This window comes from Drosophila takahashii, chromosome 3R (genome assembly GCF_030179915.1).
Source record: "Drosophila takahashii strain IR98-3 E-12201 chromosome 3R, DtakHiC1v2, whole genome shotgun sequence".
In the NCBI taxonomy this organism is placed as follows: Eukaryota; Metazoa; Arthropoda; class Insecta; order Diptera; family Drosophilidae; genus Drosophila; species Drosophila takahashii.
Window position 1 is genome coordinate 12,751,872 of NC_091681.1, and position 25,663 is coordinate 12,777,534.

The 25,663-nt window shown below is 40.3% G+C and overlaps 1 protein-coding gene across 3 annotated transcripts in view; it reads right to left on the reverse strand.

The window, feature by feature from the left end:
• The window catches only part of cv-c (crossveinless c), a 96,535-nt gene extending 74,315 nt beyond the window's left edge, over positions 1–22,220 (reverse strand). Inside the window, exons 1-2 of one of the 3 annotated variants that reach the window (XM_017147009.3) lie at positions 22,134–22,220; positions 21,221–21,468 (exon numbers count right to left, since the gene is read on the reverse strand). The gene's annotated coding sequence lies outside the window, so the exon portion shown is untranslated. Of the gene's footprint in view, positions 1–21,220; positions 21,469–22,046 lie in introns of all 3 variants that reach the window. The other 2 variants (XM_017147008.3, XM_070216730.1) reach the window with 2 other exon arrangements.
• Between the last annotated feature and the right edge of the window lie 3,443 nt (positions 22,221–25,663).

The following is a 25,663-nucleotide window of genomic DNA, read 5'->3' on the forward strand; positions in this document are numbered from 1 at the left end:
GACCTCAAGCAGCGCTCACTAGAAATCGTAAGAAAATATACATTTTACAACCGGCGGTTACACAAAAAGCCCGGCCAGCCATAATGGGCGGCTGGAAGGTCAAGGACTTGGGAAATAGACTTGTGGCCGAAAAGAATCGTGAACCGAAAAACGGAAATGGGTCGGTCATTAGATCAAGGTTTTCTTGTCCGACCGATTATAAAAACCAGCGGAAGAGAAGCGGATAATGAGATCAGACGGTTGATCAAAAGCCCTATTAAAAGCCGTTCCGGCTGACATAATTTGTTTGATTGCCCATTCGGTGTGTGCGATTTGAAAACGCTGGCATTAATTTGCATTTCCCTCCTGCGATTTGCCTTTAGTTTTGCCTCCCCCAATTGCCCATTGAGATTTCATCCGGCTCTACGAATGCCAATTCTAATGTATGCGCAAAAACAAAGCCTCCTCTTCGAATGGCCTGCGAATGCAAATTTTCCCCTTTGTGTTTTTCGATGGGCAAGAGCAGGATGCTGGTTCAGTCTGTCCCAAAGTGTGGGGCACAAGCCAAAAAAGAGGGGATAAGGGGGGCAGTAGACTCTTATCTTGTCACTGAAAACTCGGATTTGCTGCCCTGTTTTTGTCTGTGCTCCTCGCAGAAAATAGCTGAGCCAACATCGAATTGATGTATGTTTGCAGTGAGAAAAATTGCAATTTTCCAGGAAGAAAATTATTTAACATTTTTAAATATTTTATACCAGGGGATCTTGTGAGAAATGCTGCAGGATATGTGGATAACTCCCTTTCAACTCGTATACAAAATGCAAGTATGCAGCACAATTCTTTTCTGAATTGGTAGTTGTATTTTTCCCAGTGTATTTATGCTGTGACTTGAAGCTCAGGGGACAAAAAGAAAATAGCACAATGCGATCGACGACGGCTGGTCGGGAATGGAACGGAATGGTATGGCCCGACTGACTTGATACATTGTTGGAGGAAGTGATCTCATCGTAAATTACAAATTACACAAAGTCACGATATCAATTTCAGATATACCCGATGTGTTTGTCGCTCTTGCTGTTTGTTGTTATAATTAAATTGTTGTTTTTTTTTATTTTTGCTGCGATCAGCGCACCCAACACGAAAGAAGAAATGTTTGGGAAAAAAAACAACCATGGAAATTGATTAATGTATTTAAATTGATTGAGCGAGGCGAAACGAGGCGAAGAGGAAGAATCGGATGAAGAAAAAAGCCCACCAAAAACCGACTAATTGCAGAAGAATATTTTGAAAAGCCGCCACAGAAATTAACATAAATAAACAACAAAATCGTTTGGGTTGAGGGTCAAACACCTACGCCAGAGCCCAGCACACGGGGTTCATTAGGAGCAGATCAGCATATATGGAGTTTGGGTCACATATGACTATGTGCCTATATATGCCCTATATTCCAACTCCAATTCCAATTCCGGCTGGCGAAAGGTGACGATGCTGACCCATATGCGGTGAAAGCCTCTTTAATCAGCGACGCGGGATTTCGCCTTGATTTTTCCACGGAAAACCCGGCATAAGTGTCTAGTCATGGCCCAAAGGCCATGCCCCAAATGCTATTAACTAACAGTGGCCCATTTCTAAGACAAACACGCTGATCCACAGACACCCACACACAACCGGCGAGGAATTTTAATTGGAATTTCATTTGATTAACGACGTTCGAGAAACCGAATCTGATGATCTGGTTACTTCTGTGGGTTTATCTCTGCCCGCGATAATGGCAGAATGTCCATAATTTGACGGTAAATACCTGCCATTAAAATTGCAGGTGATAACCATATCGGAGGTATTTGTTAAATGCTGATAGAAAAGTTGGAAAAACAATTGGCGGCTATTTAAAAATATCAAAACGAAGATAACCATTCTGATTATTTCTTTTCAACGATTAGTTTTTGGGGTAACTTTATAATATAAGAAATCGTTTTAATTCCAGGTGCCGGCTTTAATTCCCTTTCTTGTTTACCCATCGATTTTCTGTTGACGCTTTCGGCCGGGCATCAAATGCGTTGCCAAATATTATTGGACATATTCATCGCATACGCAAATATTACTGCAGCCAAGCGGCCGCAGCTTAATTAATAAAGCAAATACAAATATTTTGCTATTTGTCCGCTGTGCATTAAGGCTAAAGCCCAGGTGAACTTATGCAATTCGAGTGCACAACAACGACGGTCATAAATTTACACATTGTCATGTGCGCCGGGCTCTTTTGTGGGATACTATTTTTTCTCAGCATGTTTTCGCCTTTATCTGCCCAAGTGTCGGTTGGCGTTGCGCTTTTCTAACAAATTCTGCCAGCGAGTCGCTGAAATATTTGCCAGCACAAGTGTTTCAATTTCGGAATTTCGGACAGCCAGGCAGTCGGGCAAAAAAGATATGCGATATAGCCCACCAGATGTCTGCATGTCTGGATTGTAGGTGGTTATGTCACCTGGTCCGTTGGCCAAACTTGCTGATTGTTGACATGTTGCACATGCAACGGGCAACTGGGCAACATGCAACACTTGTTGGGCTTTCCATCGACCTTCAGCATTTGGTAACTATGATAATTTAAGCGATCTCAGCGATGCGATCCTGGCCACGGACAAGGTCAACTGCATGCATATAAAATCTGAGGCTCCAGCTTGCTTTTTATGTGCATTACAAATCAATATAAATCGAAGAGTTATAAAAAGCTGAGCAGACCATAAATAAGAGGCCGCTCACAATGAAATCTGAAGTCTGGAAACTGGAATTGCCCGGGTGAATGGCTGCTGCTGCTTTTGCTGCCGCTGTTGCTTTTGCTGCATTGATAACCACCGGAGATGTGTGCTCTCGCCTAGCACATAAATCTTTTCACACCCAGAGAGTCTCCGGCCATCCAGCCGCCAGCCAACTGGCCAACTAGCTAACCGGCTTTGTATCTGCGCAAAGTGCATGTAGTTTTGAAATTTGAGCTACGCATGCGACGACCGCAACCCAGGCCCAGAGACTCGGCTAATTACTAGACCAAACCGAGTTCTGAAAATGAGCAAAAAAAGCGTAATAAAACAACGCTGTGATTATCGCTAGTCATAATTTACGAAAAAAAGCTGTCGCAGTTTTTTTGTCTTTTAATTGGCAAAACGAAGCGGCATGATATCATATTGTATATACTAGAAGCAGTAATCATTTATTTTTAGCCAAATTGACAGCCACCGAGCGAGCCGATAAAAGTGGCTAATTAAAGTGCGAGAGAGGAAGCGAGATAAGAGACACGACGACCATATAGCCTCTGGAGTATAGTATTTATATATATACTTTTTTTTACAAACAATCATAGTCTTATCAATCTCGGCTCATTTGTCGCCTGGTGTGAATGATTGCCACTCGACGGTTCAAGGTTCAAAGCCATAAAAGAGAGTCAGTGTTGTTTGGTAAGAAAAGGAATCTGAATCTGAATCGGTTTCACTTTTCATTCATCCTCTCTAGACGAACCATAAATGCCAACTCACCATTTGAATTGTTCGTACAACGCTGCGTATGATTGACGTGCGCAACCATGGAGAAATTAATGAAAAACTAGGCACAATAACAGCAACTTGCCGTAATATGAAATTCACCTTAAATCATGGAAAAACGCACGGAATTCGTAATGAAACAGCAGAAAAAAAATACTACGAAATAAATGTGTTTTATGTACGAGTCTGTGCCTTGATTGCGTACCTCGAAAATGTTTACAGCATTTGCTATTTTTGTTCAAAACAACAGCGGCACAGTGCATACACGGCGTATGCGCAATCCGAACTGCTTTTCCCTCATCTTTGCTGCTGTTGTTGTATTTGAAAACGCATCGTGTCGTATGGCAATCAACGCGCACAGCTGGAAACTTCTAAGTTTGTTTACACAACAACATCAGCAGCAACACCAGCGGCATCTTGAAATGGGCAAAAAAAAGCTTACAACAACAGGGAAAAAAAACAAAAATTATTTTCATTTTTTCGACTGCTTTTTTTGGGCAAGTCCAGCGCCTGTTTTAGCTTTTTTCAGCCTCTGCTTGCTGCTGGTGTTGTTTTCGTAGTTGTTAACATTAACGAGTTGCCAGTCGGGGAACACAAAAAAATCAAGCTTCCATAGCCATAATATTCGTACGCATGAAAGGCGGCAAGGAGATTTTTAAGTAATCCAACTAAAACAAGAGGCCTATTAAATTTTTAATTTATGTGATAATTTACTTTTGCCGTAAACTTTGGGAAATATTTTACATAACTTGAGGGCTGCTTGGGACTAGGATTACACCTTGTATGAATCGCTTTTCCATTTATAGTACGCTGCCTGACATTACTTTAATGTTCTTTTTAAAGTATTTTATTTTTAAGAATATTTTCTTTATAAGTAGAAAATCATTCAGTGGTCCCAACCTTCTACTCTACTGTAGGCCCTTGTAATTCATACCCACAATGTACATAAAAAGCCCGTCTCTCCATGTAATATTATCAGCGGCTGAAAGCCAGTTCATTCGGGTCAGCTTTAGCTGATAGGCTTCTTTTTATGTCCAGCTTATCAGGAGCGTAAGTGTTTCTTTCCATTAGTTGCCACCAGTGCATTCAAATTCTCAGAAGCTCTACTTGTTTAACAGAAAAATGTTTCTAAACAACACTCGGAGTAATAAATCAGATGAACCATATTTCTGAAAATTCACATCTCTCTGTTTCAATTTTCCTTTTTGGTGACCTATCCTAAATAGCCCTATGTATTTGAAGTTATGCTAAAATATTACGTAGAAACCTTTGGGTATTATCTATTCTGTGGTCCCAGTACCAGGGCACTATCTTATCGCAAAATAAAGGCCGCAAGTTTTCCAATACTTTCATTCATACGCCGAATTCCGTATGGCTTCCATGGAAAGTCTGCTTATCTGAAGAGTGTGGGCAATCATATTGCGCCTGATAGCGATTCGCTTTCAGCTGCCTTGAAATCCGACATCCGACATCCTACACGGCATTCCAATTCCATTCACCCACATTTGCGGATTGTATTTATGCACTCGCCGAATGTAATTCAATACTTTGCGTTGAGTTCATGAGTAATGCAATGCAGCCCACCTTGACTTAATTTGCCTCGTCTCTTTTTACTTTGAAAGTTGCAACGAAAACAGAATTCACACGCTGGCCGAAGAAGAAGAAGGGGAACTTTCGGCGGCGCTTGGCTTTTTCCATTCAATGTCAAACCAAAAGGTGAACTCTGGCGAGAACCCCAATCAAAGGCTATCCCACCATAAATCACTAATGACACCAACTTTATCTGTCTGTTTAAACAGCCATAAATTCTACAAAGAAAAAAGAAATACAGAATAAATACAACAAAAAAACAGCCAAACATCTTAAAGGTTCTAACACCTCTCCTCTCACTGCATTCATAATTTATGCGATCTCCCGACAGACGCTCTTTGATATCAAATTATTTTCGCCGCCACATGAGTTATGGCGCTTTGCATCCGCCGGCCAAATTGCCCCAAAAAGGGGCTCTAATCCCAGTCCAGTTTATATATGTAGGTGTGTATATGATTTTGTTATGTTTTCGGCACTAAAGCAACCCAACTTCCTGCTTGGGCTTTAATTAAAGCTCCGTCTTACGTAAAATGTATTTCGTAGTTTGCATAAAAATTATTATAATTACACCCATAAATAATGAGAGACAAAAGTCTATTGCTCGGTGGCACCTAAATCACACAGATTAGCTCACCGCCGGCGCATTAACATCTCAAAGCCGCATTCAGCTAACCGAATTGGGCTGGGATTGGATTTTATTCGATGGAATGGATGGATTTTCGGCGATAATCGAAGGCAAATTGAATTAATAATACGCGGGTCCATAGCTGTCAGCATAACTTTGAGTTATTGTATCGGGGAAAATCGTCATAATTTCCACTAATGTGCCACGCGAGTGACCTCTCTCACTCGCGTTTTCTATCAAATAGAAATTCGTTTCTTCTTCAGCTGCTTTCGTATGCCAATCGCGCTTGTCAAATAAAATTCGGGGTTTATGAGACAGTTTAGCGATTAAAAAACGGAGGGAAAAAATCCATTGAAAACTGCCTTTCGATGTCAACGAAAGAGATTAGAAACTGTCGCTGGGAAATATTGGAAAATAAAAGGGGCAACTCGAAAATTATATTTAAATGTAAATTAAGCGCATCTGAAATTACTAAATATAAGTTATTTTAGTGTTTTAAGTAGTGAAAGTGTGGCACTGGGAGTGGGTGCGAACTGGGGCTTAAGTTTCCGAGAGGATTACATAAGTTCGGTTTGGTTTCTTCTAGTCCATAATTAGGCTCTGAAAAGGGGTGGATGTGGGCGTGTCCCAGTATCATTTATCACTTAAATGTAGTTTAGATAAACTGGATAGCAGCTTTTGTTGTTTATGCCAATGTTATGCATTTTTCTGAAAACAAAAGAATGCAACCCCAATCCAAACGATCCATTAGAGGGAATATTTATGCAGGTATCTGACTTTAAGGGTGAGTTGTCAGCACTTTTCTTCTAAGCGCATTGTACGGAACCCTTGGAGAAAAATAAAAATAAATTGAAATGGAAGCAATTAAAATGTGAACCCCACTTCAAGCGGCAACCAAACCAGCATACGGTTGTCGTTTTGGAAATTGCCACCATGATCGCCGTTCGTTCGACAATTCCTTTACAGCTGTGTGTACCCAAACATTCATTTCGTGTGCTCAGCAACCACAAAAACTCATTGCAAACAAAATGATCGACGATAATGCTAAAACAATGGCAGCAGGAGCAGCAGCAACAACAACATTGTCTGGCTGAAAGACAATGTTTGGCGAGTCCCGCATTTAGCGACAATTAAGAAATCAAACGTGGCCTGTGCTAGGCAATTGTAATGAAAACCGCTCACCAGGAGGAAGACAAAGACAGCAGCAACAGCAACAGCAGCAGCAACATCAGCAACTGCAACAGTAGCAATCCCTGATGACAGGCCACGAGTCAGACTTTCCACTCTAATGCAAATGTGCAATTAAATTGTTGACGTTGCCTGCCGTTTGTTCCCAATCAAAATTGTGCGATCGTAGGACAGGGACTTTGAAAGAGATCAAGTGAGCGTAACGACAAGAGCGCTGGCAATAAATTGTAATTAACCTTTTTTTCTACATGGGCAAATAATTTGTGGGCGGTCCCACGAAAAACAGAAAAAAAACTACTCAATAACTGGCATTAAAATAGCCATAAAAATGGCAAAAATCCCTAAAAGATAACCCGAAAGCAAAACGAATTGGCCGCACACATAAGTTTAATGCGCAAACAATTGGCCCCACTTATTTGCCAAATTAATTGCTCGTCTGTGGTTTTTTTATGAGCATAATTAAATGAATTTTAATGGGGCAGACTTCGTTCTACGTTTGGCATAGCCAAACGAACCCAACTCTCACATAGAGTACTAAACATAAAGCCGCATGAAGCCACATATGGTTACAGTTCAGTAATTTTCATTTCATTTTCGAGTGAAAAAATCTATGGGCTGGAGAGATGTGTATCTGTGGCTCCGACTGTATCTGTATCTATGTGGCACACACACAGGGATTTCGGATCGGAACGGGTGTGTCATTATTTCAACTGAATTTCAGCCACATGCAATGCATAAACAGAGAGAAATTTTAGCTGTGACTTGAAGATTAATTTGTTGGTGCTCCATTTCGGTAAATGAAATGGCTATGTTACAAGGTATTTTTAAAAAATTATAAGAATTTATTTAAGTAACTTGCCTTAATAATACTCGCCGTATTTTTTTTTCCGTGCACAGATGGCTGCCTTTTACCAACCCAAACGATCCTACGGTCCAACGACCAACGTGGGCAGGCCGAAACATTTTGACAGAACAGTTAGTCAGTTTGGCCTTTTGAAGACAAGGTGTTGCAGAAATCAATAGAACACTTATTCGGCCACACTTGGCAAGCAATTTATTGTATCTATCCGGACTACAGACCGTTGCATAAATTAAACGTCTGTGGGCCAGCTGCCCGGGTAAATATCTGCATCTGTAGAGAATGTATCTGTATCTATGCAAAAATCGTTGGCAACTAAAAGTCTACAAAGTAACTAAAAGCTGCTAAGCTTGTGCGCAATTAGAATACCCGAAAGCCGGTTGTTGTTGCTGCTGCTGTTGTTGCTGTTGCTGCTGCTGTTGTTGCTGCAATGTTGCTACATGGCTACACATGTTGCTGGCGGAATAGTTGTTTGTCCGTTTGTTTGTCCGTATGTTTGTTTGTTTGCCTGGCATCTAACTAGCTATCTATATTTGAGCAGATTGCGCTGCTAACCCCATTGCAATCTCGGCTCTCTCAGACAAACCGACTGGGCCAAAGTGACTAACTTTAGTGGATTTCTGCTGCTGGTTTGGCCGGAATGTGTGTGACTCTGTGAGTCTGTAGATTGTTAACATGCGGACAAGTGTAATTTAGTTGTTAAGAGAGAGAGGAGAGAGCGAGAGTTCTTAGTGCATTGACAACGCGCTGACTTGTACAAATTGAAATTTAAAACGCTCCTTTTTGGCCAAATGCCAAACTGGTTGGCCAAAGTGGCCCGACCGCCTGCCACATTTATTTAAATTGCAATTAGAGTGCCAGACGCGACTTATAATTAGCTTGTTGGCGGCTTAATTAGTTGGCACACACACGATCCAAGACGGGTTCTTGGCCACAATAGAAGAGAGCCAGCTTTATCAGCTGTATGAAGCTGTGTGCTGCTGTGTGAGGCTGTAAGTCTGTGTTTATAAAGCTGAAAGTCGTTAACCTTCGTTGTAACACATTCATCATCATCACTCACCTCGCAGCAACAACAGCAGCGGCAGCAGCAGCAACACGCACTCACCGCAGCAACTACAACTCACACACGGCTGTAAAAAGAAGTCGTCTTAATCTTAAACGACGTCTCCATCCATCTCCGAAAGGCTGCTGCGGCATCAGCTGCTCTTGGCCAACTCTTCTTGGGCTTTTTACTTTTTGTTTGCCAGTTGGCGGTTGCCGTCGCCGTTGCCAGTTGCCATTGCATTTGAAAACATGCCAGGAAGTTGACTGAAACCGAACGAATGACGAATTGACGAGCGCACTGAGCTCCATTGAACTGAGCCTGAGCCCCCGTCTTAAGTAACTGCGACTCCAACGCATCTGTCCCACAAATGAGCAAACAGCGGCCAAACAAACCGAGCCACAAACACACAAAGGAACCAGAACAGGCCAAACAACTCGGATCACGAGGAAAGCTCTCGGCTTCGGCGTGGAAAGCGCAGTCGAAAGTGTCACGTCTAGAACTAAATATGGGGAAAATTGGGAACACAACAAACACGGAGACGGCATTCTCAATCTCCAGTGCGTAGAAGAAGAGCGCAATCATTCGTCTTGACACTTTCTCGTCGTCGTCAGCCGAGGAATGCAAACAGTGAAAAGGTTTGGCGGATGTTTGCCGAGACCCAATAAAAACCCAGCATCGCTAACTGTAAACTAGCCAACGAAAAGTGCAGCAGGGAAGTTCTCTCGAGTGAAATAATTAAAATTCCATGCTCATAACTTCCGCAATTAAGGCAGCCGGACTAGAGGCCCAAGGAGTCCTACTCCAGGATGGCCAGAAAGCCAGAAGGCCAGCAGCCGGCAAAAGTCGAGGAGCCACATCATCAGCGGCAGCACAAGCTAATTTCCACGCACAGTTGACGCGATCCGAGGCCAACATGGCAACATGTGAGTTGTGAGTTGCACTCCACAGTGCCAGGGCCCAGAACTCATACACCGAGCACAAATAGGGGTAATAAAAATAAGACAAAAATTGAAGTCAAAGGATTCAATTTCTAAGAGCTATTCTATTTTACTTTTAAAAAGAAGAATAATTAGAACTATTTGCATTTGAATTTATTTTTATTATTATTATTGTACATTTTTATTATTTAAAATTCTACAACATTTTCTTTGCAAAATGATGAGTTTATTCATTTAATTGTTTATTTAAAATGTTACTTTTCGATTCTTTTCCGAAAGTATACAAGTTAATAATATCGTAGAATAATGATAATAATTCTTAAATAAAATTAACAAGTAGTCACTCTGGCTTTTATAATCTAAGCGTAATTTATAGATTCTTCGTTCGATATCCGAATGTAGTTATTATAACACATTTGTGCTGGATATTTTCTTTCAGTGCCACATTGGCTGACTGGCAGACGTTGGCAAACGCTCAGCGGACGAAGCCGACTGTCTGCCTCGGCGGAGAGTATCTTTGAGATACAACGCATGCCACACGGAACACGCCTGCACTAATGAAGTAATTCATTGAACCGTGCTACGCCGGCGTGGCTGCCATTGCCATTAGTTTAGTGCTGGCTGCACTCGCTGCTCCGCTCCCTTCGCCCTTTCTATTTATTTCAGCCATTTCAGCCGTTTTAATGCCTCTAAGCCCTAAGTTGTTTGTTCGCCAGGAGCCTGTTGTTGTGACCGTCTGTGTTTTTGGCAAACATCTGCGACTGTCCGCACTTCCTGGTCAGCGCATTAGATCACTCCGGTGACAGGCGGTGGCCAAAGCCAAGTTGGCCGCTTGACCCCGCCCCTAAAAATGAAAACATCGAAGCGGCCACTCCTGGTTATATCGCTATATAGTGGGCATTATCAGCGCTTCGGCCAAGCCCATTGAGAAAAATGTCTTTGATAATTAAGCGGGTCGTCGCCGCCGATCGCTGACCATCCCCGTTCTCCGTTCCGTGTTTCCCGTTCCCAATCCCAGCCCCCCGAAATCCCCTCGGCCAGCACCTCTCCACACCACTCACATTCTAACGATTGCACTTTTACCGAAAAGCGCAAGAACTTTATCTGGCATGCCGCTGGACGTTGCCGCCAGTCAGGCAAATAAAGTAGCAGCGACTCACAGAGGAGTGGAGTGGAATCACTGACAAAAAAATTGCAAAAATAATAAAGAAATCTCTAGTTCGGTTCTAGAAAGCCCTATGATTTGAAGAAAAGAAACAGAAATTTAATAGAATACAATTTAAATGTGACTAATGAAGAAGTACTTTGAAAATAAAATCCTTTCTTTCGTAACAAACTATAAACTTTTCTTTAGAATTCTTATAAAAATATTTCCAGGTATTTTCGCCAAGTGTAAGATTGGAGAACGGCTTGGAGTGGCCAGTCGCATCATCTTAATAGAAATATGCGTGTGTGTGCCGGTGCTGCTGTGTTGTGCATATCAAAATCCATTAGTGGCTTTTGTAGAAATAATCAACAACGACAAAAATAAGAGGGAGAAAAGAGTAAATGTGAAAATAAAAACAGCAAAACTGCAATCGGCAGACGAGGCAAAAGCGTCGCTCCTCTCCCTTTCTAACTCTTTCACTGCGGCTTTAGCGGTGGCCAATGGCCATATCCATATATCCATATCTCTGGCCCGACTAAGTGAACATTTGTAATGGTCAGTCAGGCGGCCAGTGGCTCGTCTATCAGCAAACGCGTTTGTTCGACCGTCCGCACACAGCGGACTTTCGGATACAGATACCCAAGTATCTATAGTACACACACAGACCATAGTCCGCACAGAACGCAAAACAAACCGTACAGAAATTGGCTGGGATCATCTAATCACTTGTTTTCGTTGTTCATCTCAAACAGAGCGTGTCGCGGGCATTTTGTAAAAATAAAAAACGTAATTACATTATGCGGTTGCTGCTCCGGCGGACGCTCTTTATTATCAGTCCACCATCCTCATGGATGGTCGGTGGTCAGTGCCTCCATAGTTGTAAATAATTGCATTTAATTATAAATTCTATAATGAGCGCACTTCTTTTTTTTCTTAAGCTCATTCGCCCACTGGCGATTAAATTTATCAGCGTCAAGTGGTGATTGACTTGTCGGCATGCAAATATGCTCGCATATTTGCATTTACTTGGCGGGGCTGTAAATCATAACTAGATAATTTATGGCCCAGCCAGTTCCAGTTGCAGTGTAAACAACAACCCCCTGTGACATCATTTGGCGGGTATATAAAGCATTCCTTTCATACCTTTCGATCTCTGGAAGCCTGAACTCGCTTAATCCCGCTCTCGGTTCGTACAGAAACCCGAAATTCATTCATAAAACTTTGGAAAGTCGTTAAAATCAAGACCATGTCTCCTTCGATATTTATGCCCGCTTATGTTGGCCCACAGATTTATGCCCGTTTCGACCTTAACCAATTTATTGGGGTATTTATAAATGGCGACATTTGTAGCCTTTGCAACTCAATCGCAATATAAACTTTTTACGATCCGATGAAAATGAAATAACAGCGGCCGCATGAAAAACGTGAAAATTAAATCAATTCAGACAACCAGATGGGGAAAATACTGATTGCTGCGGATTTGTGATTTTATGGCCCGAGATCAGCAGGGCTTGGGCAATCTACAAATAAGCATATATATCTATGCCTAATTGTTGTTTTTCCTGTCGTTTAGACGAAATTATAAATCTCTCGTGGCGTCAACAAAAAAGAAAGAAAAACATTTACTAATTCGCTGGCAAATTTTGGCAATTGTTCAAGGCTGACGCACGAGTCAACCGGTGGTCAGCGTTTGGGATAAATTTTAAGCAAATTTTAAAATTCAAACCCAAACTACACAGGGGTAAATTTCATTTTTTAAAAATTTGCCCGTAAGAAAATTTTAATTTAATTTCAAAGTTATAGGGGAAAATATTAACTTTTAATTCATTTAATGTTTCCTTTCCAAAATGAATTTTTCTCATTGCAGTTTAAATAATTTCTCCCTCTGTACAATGACTAATGCAATGCCTTGTCACATTTGTGTATAATTAGATCTCTTTCCTTTCTGCTGACCCACTAATCAAGAAGAAAGTTCTACCCAACACACAAATCTACATACATAGTTAAAGCCACTAAATTAAAGCAGCCAAGTCGGTGTTTGGATCGGATCTGGGAATCGGCCATATGTTTCTCTATTTGTTTGCTTTTCTGTGTTTATTTATTTATTTGTATTTGCTTATCAGCGGCCCGGCGGCGTCTCTAATTAATTTTTTCTTCTCTGAAAATCGGTGGTCGTTCTTGTTGGTGTTGCTTCGATACTTTTTCGATGGCCAGCAGAGATCCGGTCTGCGGGACTTTAGCTGCCCACCTACTCGTATATGGCCGGCAAACTAATTAAGTCACAAATACATAACGCCAGCTTTTATCAGACAAGATAAAAATTACAAAAAAAAAAAAAAAACAAAATAAAAATAGAAAAGGAAAAATGAGAAATAAAATCAAATGAAACTGGCCTGGCGCTATCTGAGTGAGTTTTCAAAAAAAAGATTATCAAGCAGAAGGTCCAACAACAATCGTATTTTTATCAGCAGCTAATGAGTGCCTCTGATAAGAGAAACAGAGAAAGACAAAGAGAAAAAGCGAGAGAGAGATCCGCACGTGTGAAACAAAATATTTAAAAGCAATATTTCCGCTCGGCCATCGAACGACCATCAATCACCAAACTCGAGTGTCCAGCAATAATATTTATAATAACTTTAAAACGATTTTTTCGCGCGCAGCCGAATGCCTTTCAACGTTTTCAATTTCATTTGGGGGCCTTTAATTGCCGAAATCAATTCAAAAGCCAGTTGAACGCGTTAAAAGCAACTACACAGAGGCAGCAAATAAACAAAATAAAATAAGAGCCAACCGAAAATTTCAATAATTATTAACAAGACGACGGCGAGTTCATTAGCGCCGCGGGCAAACGAACGAACTGGCACATTTGTGTACTGTCTGTATATATGTGCTCAGTTTTTAATGAAAATACAAATAAATGTTGGGTAATTAAGACTTGTCTTTCATACATTGTAGTGGCCAGTTCTGGGTGTTCGAAATAAAATCACTAAATGTACGTAATGTACGCCTGCACAGCAAAAAAAAATATAAATATATAGATATATTTGAAATTGCCTTTAAACTATATTAATTTTGTGAAGAAAAGAAAGGAATTAAATTAAATTTCAGATTGGGAATCCATTGAATAATATATTTATATCCAGAAATCTTAATGTTTTTTTCTATTATATTTTTCCCAGCTGATTCTGTTTTTTTTTTTCTGTGTAGCGCTGGCAAAAGGCGTTTCAAAACTTGTTCGACAACTTGTTTTGGTCTTTACATATCGACTAGAATCGCGAGTCAGCACCATATATACTACCATATGCGATAATGCTGGAAGCACATGATATAATATAATTGGAATGCGCCACACACACATGGGGCACACACACACACAAACATCAAGAACGGTGGAAAACTATCTGCTGGGTTTCCACACATTATCGGGCTTGGTTTGGCCCGGCTTACCGAGAATCATGCTCGGGCCGCAGTAAATTTCCATAAATTTACATGCCATAAATCAAATTGAAAATGTGTTTTCCTCGATGATCGCAACTCTTTTCCTTATCTCCAACGGCTGTGCGTCCGTCCGTCTGTCTGACTGGCTATCTTTGGAGGCGAAGACTGCCGCTGCCGCTGCTGCTGTTGCAAACTAAACACTGGGCCGCGGCTTATCAGTCGAGTTCAGTGCAGTTGCTGGCTGACAAAGTGCAGTCAACTCACGGGTCTGCATTTCCCCCCCTCGCGATCTTGGCGACAGATGACTAAGTTCCGAGAGCCCACGCACTGGGAGTTTGTTCTTTACTATTTGGTTAAACCACAACGCCACGCAGACGGCACAAATGGCCAATGCTGACACCGAATGCGATGAACTCATTCACTTATTCATTCATGCAACCAGAACTAGTTAAAATGATATGCGACTAGGAAGTACCCACTATTAAACGCTACGCCCAAAAAAAATTTTATAATTTGTGGTATCAATTCTGACTTGATATGCGGCATATCAATTCGATATGCTCGAAATGTAAACAACATTTTCTAACTAAAAATGTATAAATATAAAATCCAATCCAAATCCAAACAAACCAAAATGTCCAATGGCTGTCTTTCAAATCACCAAATTTATGAATAAACCCTCCCAACACCAGGTATTTAAAAACAGAAAACAGTCGCATTCTTCACTGGCTGCTAAAATGTTTTCAACCCGCCTAATGGACTTCTCAGCTGTCTGTGGAAGGAAATGCTGCAGCCGCAATAAAAAAATGTGCAAAACATCACCAGCAACAGCAGCAGGAACTTCGCAGCTCGGAGCCAAGGTACATATGTGTTTATACTTTCAGGTTCGATCGTATGACTAATTCGCACAGTTCGGTGATAAAGTTCACAAAGTAAATTTGCACACGCTCAGCTCGAAACTGCTCTGCTCTCGATACCTCGCAATTTTATTTCACTTTTTTTTACGGCTTTTACCCGGCAATTACGTCACCGGAGAAGCGAACGTCTTTAGCGCTGTCAGCTTGTCAAAAATATGTACGATTTTGAGTTGGACCGACTTTCTTATTGCATTCGGCAGACGTCTGATGGGCGTATGTAAGTATATATGTCTGTGAGTCAGTCTGGCGATGGCATATGGCGCTATTTATTGGCTACACCACTCGATAGCTCTCTCAGCGAAAATGCACGTTTACGAAAATATTTAATTCAATTTGGAGCCAGATAACTGGGCCATAAACTCACTGTTCTCACATGGGAAAGTCTACCAACCTGTAAATAAGAAAATAAATCAAATTAGCTTGCAATTTAAATATGAATAGAATAAAAGATCAAGATGGGTGATTTCACTTTCGAATGTGAGATCATTTCAAGAGAATGTTAAATGAAAGTTAAGAAACCGCCAATAGAAAGGTTAGAATAGCTAGAATGTTCACCTCTAAATGAATTTGCCTAGCCAGGGGAAAATGATAACCCCTGCACATGCAAAGCCCCATTGAAAGTTCAGCCAACTAAATCCGATTTTACTATCATCAATGAGATCATCGCACTGCCGCACTAAGGTCATCGAAAATTATTTTTTATTACGGCGCCATCATATCTCTAAGGCAAAATAGAAAAAACCGGAGGGGCGTGAGTCTATCACTCTGTATGCACTCAAGAATATGTGTTTATATGCATTAATCGCCTGCCTAGGACGTACAATTCATATACTCATTTTATTTACCCGCGACCAACGCCAGTTTATCACGTAGTCATGATTCACACAAATTCTAATCGCCGAGCTTTCGCAAATAGGAAAAGGTTTTGCAATAAAAATTAACTGGGAATTAATCAATTATTGGTGGGCAATCGAACAATCGAGAGGGCGGCATGCCCTCGTGTAACTGAAATAAACAACAAACTTAATTAAAAACCAAAAATGGGGCACAAAAGTAAACAAACCGCCCACGCAGAAGGCACGACACTCATTCACTCAGGAACTGCAGACTGCACAAATTGAAAAACATACAAAACAAAAAGGCAAAAAGACAAAAATGCAAAAGCAAAGGCAAAACCAAAACCAAAACAAAGTTTAAATACGAATTGCACTTCAGCGTACAATGGCCATAAATATGAAATTGTATGGTAAATTAATGCTATTATAGCGTCTAAAATCCAACACACAAGAAATAGAAGAAAAATGCTTAGAAAAGAGCAGCAACAACGGCTAAATAAAGAGCCATATTTGAAGACCTTGTACGTGGGCTGCCTACACAACCAGTTCGCGGATTCGGATTCGGACTCAGTTTATTTCAATTTTGTGTGGTGTGCCGGTCTGAGTTGGCCCAAACCGACTTGGCCCGGTCCGGCCAACTCCATCTCCGGCTCCAGCTATATCTCCAGTGCACAGGAAAAAATCCACATGCCTCTATATATATGTATAATAAATAGTCTATACATAATGAATCCTTTGAAGTAATATAATAGCACTATCACAAAATAACTATTCATAGGTAAAATGTAAATGTTCTATACCATTTCATATAATATTTAACTTTTTAAAAATGTTTCGTTAATAATAAAAAGATGAATACAAGTATATCTTTTAATAAGAACAATTTGAAAGGAAGAAATAAATTAGAGTAAGCATTCCTTTATTCCACATAAATCGAAATTCTTTTGCCCAATGTGTATACCAAAACACATTTCATTTCGTAAATCAATTTGATTGATCATCCAGTTGTGTGGCAATTTTTTTCCTTCTGTATACTACCGACTCACTGTGGCAGCGTTTCGGTTTCTTAGTTCATATGTATACACGTATATCGGCTTCATACATATGGCGGCACTTGATTTGCATAACAAATGCAGCACAACAGCAGCTAAGGCAAAAAAGCAAAGGCAAAATCCAAAGAAGAAGGCTGTGGCCGCAGTAGAAGCCCCGTCTCCGAGTCACCGAGCCGTGCCAAAAACAAAAGCCAGCCAAAGTGCTGCGAAAATATATAGACTTGCTCAAAATTCATCAAATGCGCACCCAAGAGTCAAAAGCTCGTCTCGCTCAATTACCAGAAATTTCACTCCATTAAGACACACACCTCGCGCGTCCATAAAAAGTGAATGTCTATCATTAAGACAATTTTTTCCAACGCTTTTTTTTTTGAGGGGGTTTTCTTTTTGTCTCTTATTTTTGCATCCGTTCGAACCAGCACTTTTCCATTTCCGCTTTTATGCCAAATTAATTGAGCCTAATTACGGCAATTGAATGCTGGGGATTAGATCATCATAGAGAGAGATCACCTGCCGTGCCAGCGAGCGTGAATTAATTGGTGATTTCGGCCAAAAGCAGAAATTAATAACCGAGTTCGTTAAAAAATGCTAATTTAGCTCGTTTTTAAGCGGCGCCATAACGCGACGCCCTTCACATTTCTAAGGTGACAAAAAAATTGCCACCGAACCTACGCACGCAGACGTGTCAGTTTGAGATAAATTGGCAAAATTTCAAGTGTGCCATAAAGGGAATGCCCGAAAAAGAAACCGACCCATATTCTACGTGTCCAACAGAACGGAGCCCTTATTGTTATATATTATACCCTATAGAGGGGGAAAGGGGAGAGCTTCAGATTAGGGAGCCATTAGTCAGCGGACGTCGATTGCGTAGCACGGTGGTTGTTGCTCACCGATTTGTTTGCATTTTCACATTTATTTATCAACAAGTTACGCTGTAAACAAAGGCAAACAGACCGGGCAAATGGACGGACAAACGGACGGACAAACGAACGGACACGGGTGTAGTACTACAGCACATACCTCAAAAGTCCGGCCAAAAGGTTAATTATGCAGCCCCTTAGACTGGGAATTCACAATACTATATATAAGTACATTTTCACATTGTGCGGAGAAGTTAGTCGGTTAGCTCGTCAGTGCGGTTCGTCAATCATTTTCTGGATGGCTTACATGAAAATCGTGTTTGGTTTTTCTTTTTCGGTTTTTTGGTGGTCTGTGTTAAACGTTTTCACTGCATTTTTTACAGCCAAACAAATTTTTTGACAAGCAACTGACAGAAATTGACAAGCGGCCGAGCAATGGGCCAAAATGCTGGAAGACCGACCGAAAAGAACCCCACAAACGATATGATGTGAGAGATGGTTCCAGCTGTGAAAAGGTCAACATCTCAGGCATCCAGACATGCTGGGTCTGTCGTGCAGAGTTATTGCCTCGTTGTTTTGCCTCTTTGGTCTTTTTTTGTGTTTCTAGTTGCCTCACTTTCCAACGATGGCCGAAAGAAATGAAAAGTGTGGCCTGAGAACCCGGGAAAGAAAGACCTTTCTTCTCGGACCAACGGCTTTGACCAGCTAATATTGACAAATTAAAAGCAGGTTAATGTGTCTTTAATGTTTGTCTACTTTTCTCCGCTCCGGTGGGGTTGGGAATCATAGATCCCGAACATCCCATTGATGCAACATATGTGCGCCGGCATGTAAAAATATACACAGAGATCGGTGCGTATCTCTAGAACCGACATAAAACGCACAGATACAGATACGAACACGTGTGTGTAAAAACGGGCAGCCAAAGGCAAGGCAATTCAAAAGTCATTGAGGCGCAAAAGTCAAGCATAAATATTTCAAATAATGTTTGCTGGCCCCGCTGGCATTGGGTCTTGGGTCCGGGGTCTTGGATCTTTGTAAACCCAACTAAAACTGCTCGCCCTCTCTTTCCCCCGCCATGCTACCCCTCTCTTTCACCCACTATCAGGGTAAGTGTGTGTGCGATGTGTGTGTGTGGCATAATTTGGTGAGAGTTCGAGTTCAACAGCTGAACAAAAAACAGCACCAAGCACATTAACTTTGAAATAAGAACAACACCATAGAACTCGAAACGATGCACAGAAAAAATAGAGGTAATTTTAAAATCTTTATTAAAATTTAAAAAAATATATATAAGTAAATAATTATATATGTTTAACTTATGATTGGATACATGTTAAAATCATATCATGACAGACTGATTCGTTAGATTTTATTAAAAAGTATTTGAACGATTGGAAATGATCAATGATCAATGATCACGAATTTAATATCAAGGAATTTCAAATGAAATTTTGTTGCTGTGTAGAGATCGGAAAATTGAGAATAGAGAATGGAGCATAGAGAACGGAGCACAGAGAATTGGAGAACCGGAGGGAGCTCCCAGCACGATGAGATGAAAAATTCTAGAGGTTGAGCGAGAGAGGCGGGCGCTTCTGTAATAGACGATGTCTACGCTGATGACCTCAGTTAAAAATAAATAATGCCTTACATTGTTTGGAATTAGTGGCTGTTTTTGGGCTCCAGATCGTAGACCGTAGATGAATCTCCGAGATTCTGGCCGTAAGTTCAGGGTGGCGCTCAGTGATCATGAAGATGCTCTCCCGACGTCTGCGACAATGAACACAAGACATGGGGCGCCCAAACAAATCATTTTGTCAACTCAGCTTGTACCCGGCAGCTGGAGAAGAGACATGCATATTTGTGTAAATTCTTGTACGACATTTATCACACATGAAATTGATGAACCTGCCCCGCCTGATAAATGTCTGCGACCAGCGAAACAGGGGGAAAGCGATTGAATTAAATCAGGGAAAATCTGGGGAAGAGATTAACTTCTAAGCTGCTGAATTGGGTGTAACATTGCTTTGTTTAATTAAAAATCATGGGAGATTATGGGAAGGAGATTAGCTACTAACTTGGAGGACTTACTATTTGTTTAGTTTTGTATTTGAGTTTACTTCTTCTGATGTTTACTTTATAATTTTTTTTCTTGCTTACAAAATACGAAGTCTCCTAAGATACTAAAGTTCAAACTTATTGATTGAGTGTAACTTATAAACATTCATTTAATACATATATCGTTTTTTGGGTCTTTCCCAGCCAGAAGAAGCCAGGCCAACCGAAATATTGTTTCAGTTTTATTTGCCTGAAATTTGCTATTTTATCAACCACCCAGCACAAGTGTTTCGTTGCGAACTTATTTACATACTTATCGGTACATATGTGGAGTATAAACAACAAAGGCAGAAACAACGAATTCAAAACGAGTTTATATATAAGGTGGCTATGCTGTAAAATTATAAAGGGCGGACCATATCAAGAGTTGCTGTTATAGCAGACAAAACGGGTCGCCAGTCTCGGGGGTTAAAACAAAAAACACAAAGAACGATCGACACCGATGACGCACCGTAATAGAACCGGAAATTCTGTTTCTGTTATTTAGCTGAGTTCTCAATAAGTATGCAAATCGAATTGTTTGTGCACTTTTCGGTGTTTATTCCCATGAAATTAAAGGCAAACTACCGAGGGTGGAACCACCACTCGACAAGAGTGTAAACAAACTACACAGCGATTATGATTTATGAATCGGAATAAAACGCTGACAATTCAAACAGCAGCGGAAATGGTAAAGAAACCGATCAGAGCTAAAAAACCAATAGCGATCCGAGATAACTCCAGAAACTCAAACCTGAACGCGTCGCGTAGATAGTGCCAGCGACTAACTAACTGTAAACATATATTATATAGGTTATCACTATCATTTTCAGCTCGCAGCTGACAAGATAAAGTTGTACCACCAAAAAAGGGGGGAGAGAGAGGGACTGACGAAGACCCAGAAACTCAGGTAAATTTTGGGGAGTGAAAGTAACTGGCGAACCCGACGACAATCACAAGATGTATCTAAAACTCTGACGTTTTGTTCTAGGAAGCCCCGAAGCCACTCATAAACAACGGAAATCTGGAGATCTGCAGATCATTATGGACTCGCAGATAAGCTGGTTTGTTTACCCACCCCCGAAGATAAGCGACATGGGGTCCCGAAGCTCTATTTACCTTTTAGATGCGTTTGCAGCTGCTGGCCGAGAAGAGAGTATCTGTAACTTTTGTATTTTCTTTCACAACACCACTGAAAATTCCATAAACACCAAATAGAATTTCGCTTTCGTATATTTCTTCACAAAACTTTTCTCTTCGTATATTTCAGATGTATAATTTCTCTTTTACTCTTCGTTATTTCGTTTTTTATTGTAATCACTTGTATTTATTTTTCGTTTTCAACAACAACATTTCGTCATGTTTTTCTATGGGGCGTACAAAAAATATAGTAAACGTAATCGAAAACAAAAGCACACGCGTTCTTCTATTCGCTTGCTCAAGAGAGAAAGAGAAAGAAAAGGCAGAAAGGGAAAGAGATAGATAGGGGGAAACAGAAACGCACGCACACTATATAAAAACGGAACCGAACCGCAAAGAAAACCGATTTTTATGCACTATTTAGCTTTATATTTTTTCCTGTATACAGTTTTTATTTATATTTTTTCTTTGCTTTCGAAAAGGGGTAAGGGAGTGTTTATATTATATTTATTTTTTTTTTTTTTGGTGGGGAAGTGTAGAAACCGTGCGAAATTCAAGCCTGACAAACGATGCGTTTGTTTTATTCGCAACTGCAATTTCCACGCTTGTTTTTCTGATTTTCTCTTATTTGTTTTCCGAAAAACAAACGATTTCTTTATTGTTAAATGGAGAGTGTTGTTTTTAATCGCTTTCGTGTGAGTGTGCCTCTGTTTATCGCGTTGCTCAGTCTTCGTTGTCTCGAATAAATTCGTTCACACCCGCGCTCATTCATAAAACGTATCCAAAAGATACGATCGTCACGCACTCACAGTTTCGTCACTCTTCTCGATGATTAACTAAATTTAGTTAATAAATTCTGTAAATCCATATTTCGCTTCATATTTTTACGCACGATTATATAGTGTAATATTTTTTAAAGGCAAAACGAAAACAATCCGCGATCGGAACCGCACAGCAACCGCTTTCGTTGAACGCAAAAAGAAAACAAACCTCCTGAGCGATCGAGCAAATCACTTTGGTTGTCTTCAAACCTACTGAACGAACAACGGCTGTTGTTAACATTTAGCGGTTAACAGTTTGAATAGGAAGTTAACATGTTCGGAGGGCAATTCGTATGGACGTTTGGAGTTTTACATGCGAGAACCACGATTATTGGTTAACAGTGCGAGCTAACATAAAAGAATTTCGAATAACGGGTAAAAAGAGCGAGAAGAGAGCAACATATGTTACGCTCGAACTGCGCCAACAGCTCATTTCGAGCCGGTCCAACCGAAGAGATCTCAAACACGTTGCCGTTCGAGAGGAAATCCCTTAGAATTTTTCATTGAAAGTAAAAACGGTCGGGAAAACTCCACCTTTGAATGTATTTGTACATTTTTCCTCACCCATTCGAAAGTGTTTGTAAATTTACACTAACAAGCGGTGATAAAACCCCATGTTAGAGTCTCTTCTATGGCTTACTTAGTGTGTTTGGGTTTCGGATTTTATGACCCCGGGTCTCATCTTTGTGCAGCCTCTTTCATGGCTTATCGGCTCGAATCTTCCTTAGTTCTTATCAGTGGAGCATTGTCTTATCTGTGGATTTATGGCCCAACGCGCATTTAATAGCCCGATTCCTGGAAGTCGACTTAACACTTTCGTTGTCTCAATTTGATTAGCGCCTGCATTGGCTTAACACTTTTCCGTCCATAAAGTTTGTGAACCGAAACGAAAGGCAGAGAAACTATAACGAACTTGGTCATGATTTGTATTTGCTAATACAAATGATGTAACTATAAGGAAAACTTAATATGATGAAATCAAGTTAGTTACTATGTAGCATATCACGAATGATTCTAACTGCAACGAAAGACGGTGGGTGTAGCTTTAAGTGGGGCACGCTCCGGCTCTTGTTTCGTCGATAAAGGGAGTGAGTTTCCAATTTGATCCACAGTGCTCGCATATTACAATACAATATTCCATTTAAATTCGCGTGCGATCTGATTTTGAGGTTAATTGTAGGGGGACAGAACTAAGAGTGGGATAAAGAGGAAGGAATACATACCTGAAAAAAAGGGTGCTGCCTAGATGGAATAGCAGCAGCTAATGTGTGCGTGTCGATATTGACCACCCTACCATGATCACCACAACCGCGTAACCTGACACAGGTTGGTGATCCCTTCGACACACGCCTAACTCCTAATCATCTTCATCGATGCAAGCTTCCATTGGAACAAATTTTGCAATTCATGTTTATAATAGATTTAATAAAGAAAAGTAATACTAACACAGGCGATCGTTAAAGTTACAAAGTTGCATTTTATATAAAGTTTAGTTTAAGGTCATATTGATGAGATAAATTTAAATCGAAGCAATTGGTTTTAAATGTAAGCATTAATTTTGAATATTAAATGTAATTAAAGTCACTGAGCAAGCATTTTAGTCATAGGAGAATCCGTTTTATAATATTTAGATCATTGATACACATTACACTCTACACGATCACTTACCCAATATATCCAACGTAGAAAGCGCTTTCAATATGTTTTATTATTGGCTGTAATTTCGTTTATAAACACTTTCAAGGTCTTAAACACTGGCTCTCATGACGAGATTTGCTTACCGCAAACTGAATTATTTTATTACACTAGTATTTCGGTAATTTATGTTAACTGCTTTTTTGAAATTTATATTTTAATTAATTTAGCGATACAGGAACTTAGTTTAATTTTAGGTATTTCATTTAATTTTAAGTTTACTATGAATTTTGTTTATGGGAATTTAATGGCTTTGAGTTTAATTTGAGTTATTTTACTAGAATGGATAACAAAGAGGGTGTTGCAGGCTTGGCCTGCCCACTTGTGCACTTTCAGCAGAGGGCTGCGCCCACTTGTGCACTTTCAGCAGAGGGCTGCACTATGTTGTATGAATGTGTGTGAGATACAGGGTGCACTATGTTGTTGACACTAAGTTGCAGGGACGTGCGTGAACTTGTACAGATGTGTTTAGATTGGAATTCACAAGAATTTTCATTGTGGACGCTAAATAGCAACACTTTCACTTGATTCGATTTTTTTTCACCAAATAATAACAAAACTTACCTGGGTTTGGTTCAAACACTAAAGAAAACATGTCCAGGGGAGAACGATCCTCACGCTGCCAAGGTCCAAAACGGAAAGGCAGAATAATCGAAATGCGCCAGTCAGCAAGGCTGGTTTATCGAAAAAATGTGGGATCAGAGTTACTCAAAAACGCAACTTTTCAGTGTTGTAAAGAGGAACATTTTTTGAATTTCGGTCTGCCATTTTAATTCCTGGCGGCAACTTCAAATCCTGGCGGGAATTTTGAACGACAAGCTTCCATTAGAAGAGCCACTGCATAAAAAATATAAAATATGTATGTAAACTATTATTATAAATGTTGGGATTCCAAGTTCAAATAAAGAAATTAGCGTGTTTTGTATTCAACTATAATTTCCTTTATTTAGCACAATCAAAGATCAGAAATAAGAGAGGATTAATAGTGGTTAATGGTTCACGCTTTGGTGTTACCAGATATCAATAACAATATAATGCTGGTTTTGGTATATACTATAGATTATATTGGGGTTATTTAATAATAAAGAATCAAAATGTAAGTAAATGTAAGAAAACAGTCTTTTGAAATTTGGAATTTGCTATCAACTTATAATTTAGTTTGGTAGGCAGAGCCTCCATCTTAATGAATAATATTAGTAAGCTTTTAAATTAATAATATGATGAAGCCCGGTATTTATAATTATCAACTTCGCAAAAGCACAAATTATAACCACGTTTGGTATTAACTGCTAGGTAACTAACGTTAAGTTGTTAGTAAAAAGAACTAAAGAATTCCTTTGACCCCAAGTCTGAACCGATTTAATTATAAATCATTCCTACAAAGGAGAATGAACTCTCGTCCTGAGCAAATTGCTGAATGAACGAAGACAGCTAACAACAATTCGTCAGGATTAGCCGTGTCAACTCTTTCCTGTTTTTGTGCCATCTCCCTCTTTTTCCCACTCTATTGGCTTTCCTCTTTCGTTTTCTTTTTCTTTCCTCTCCCCCGTCCGCATTTCATAACGTTTTGAGGTGTGTTCGCCGGTCTCATCCTTATCGAAGGTGCGCATCAGCGTCACAGAGATGTACCCATATAGCCATAACCATTCCCGACCCGATCTACGTGCCCGGGTTCTCTCGCTGCCTTTGAAATCGAAACTGCCCATTGTGTTGAAATCTAAGCAAGCGTGTGAGGAGCTCCCCAATCCCCGACTACCCGAATCCCCTTATCCCAGTTCCCATCCCAATCCCAAACTCCATTCCGTGTGATGTGCTGCATGCTTGATCGATAGCGTCTGGTCTCCTTGATTTCCAACGAAAGGTAAACACAACAAAAGCGAAAATATTGGGAAACAAAAAGATGCCA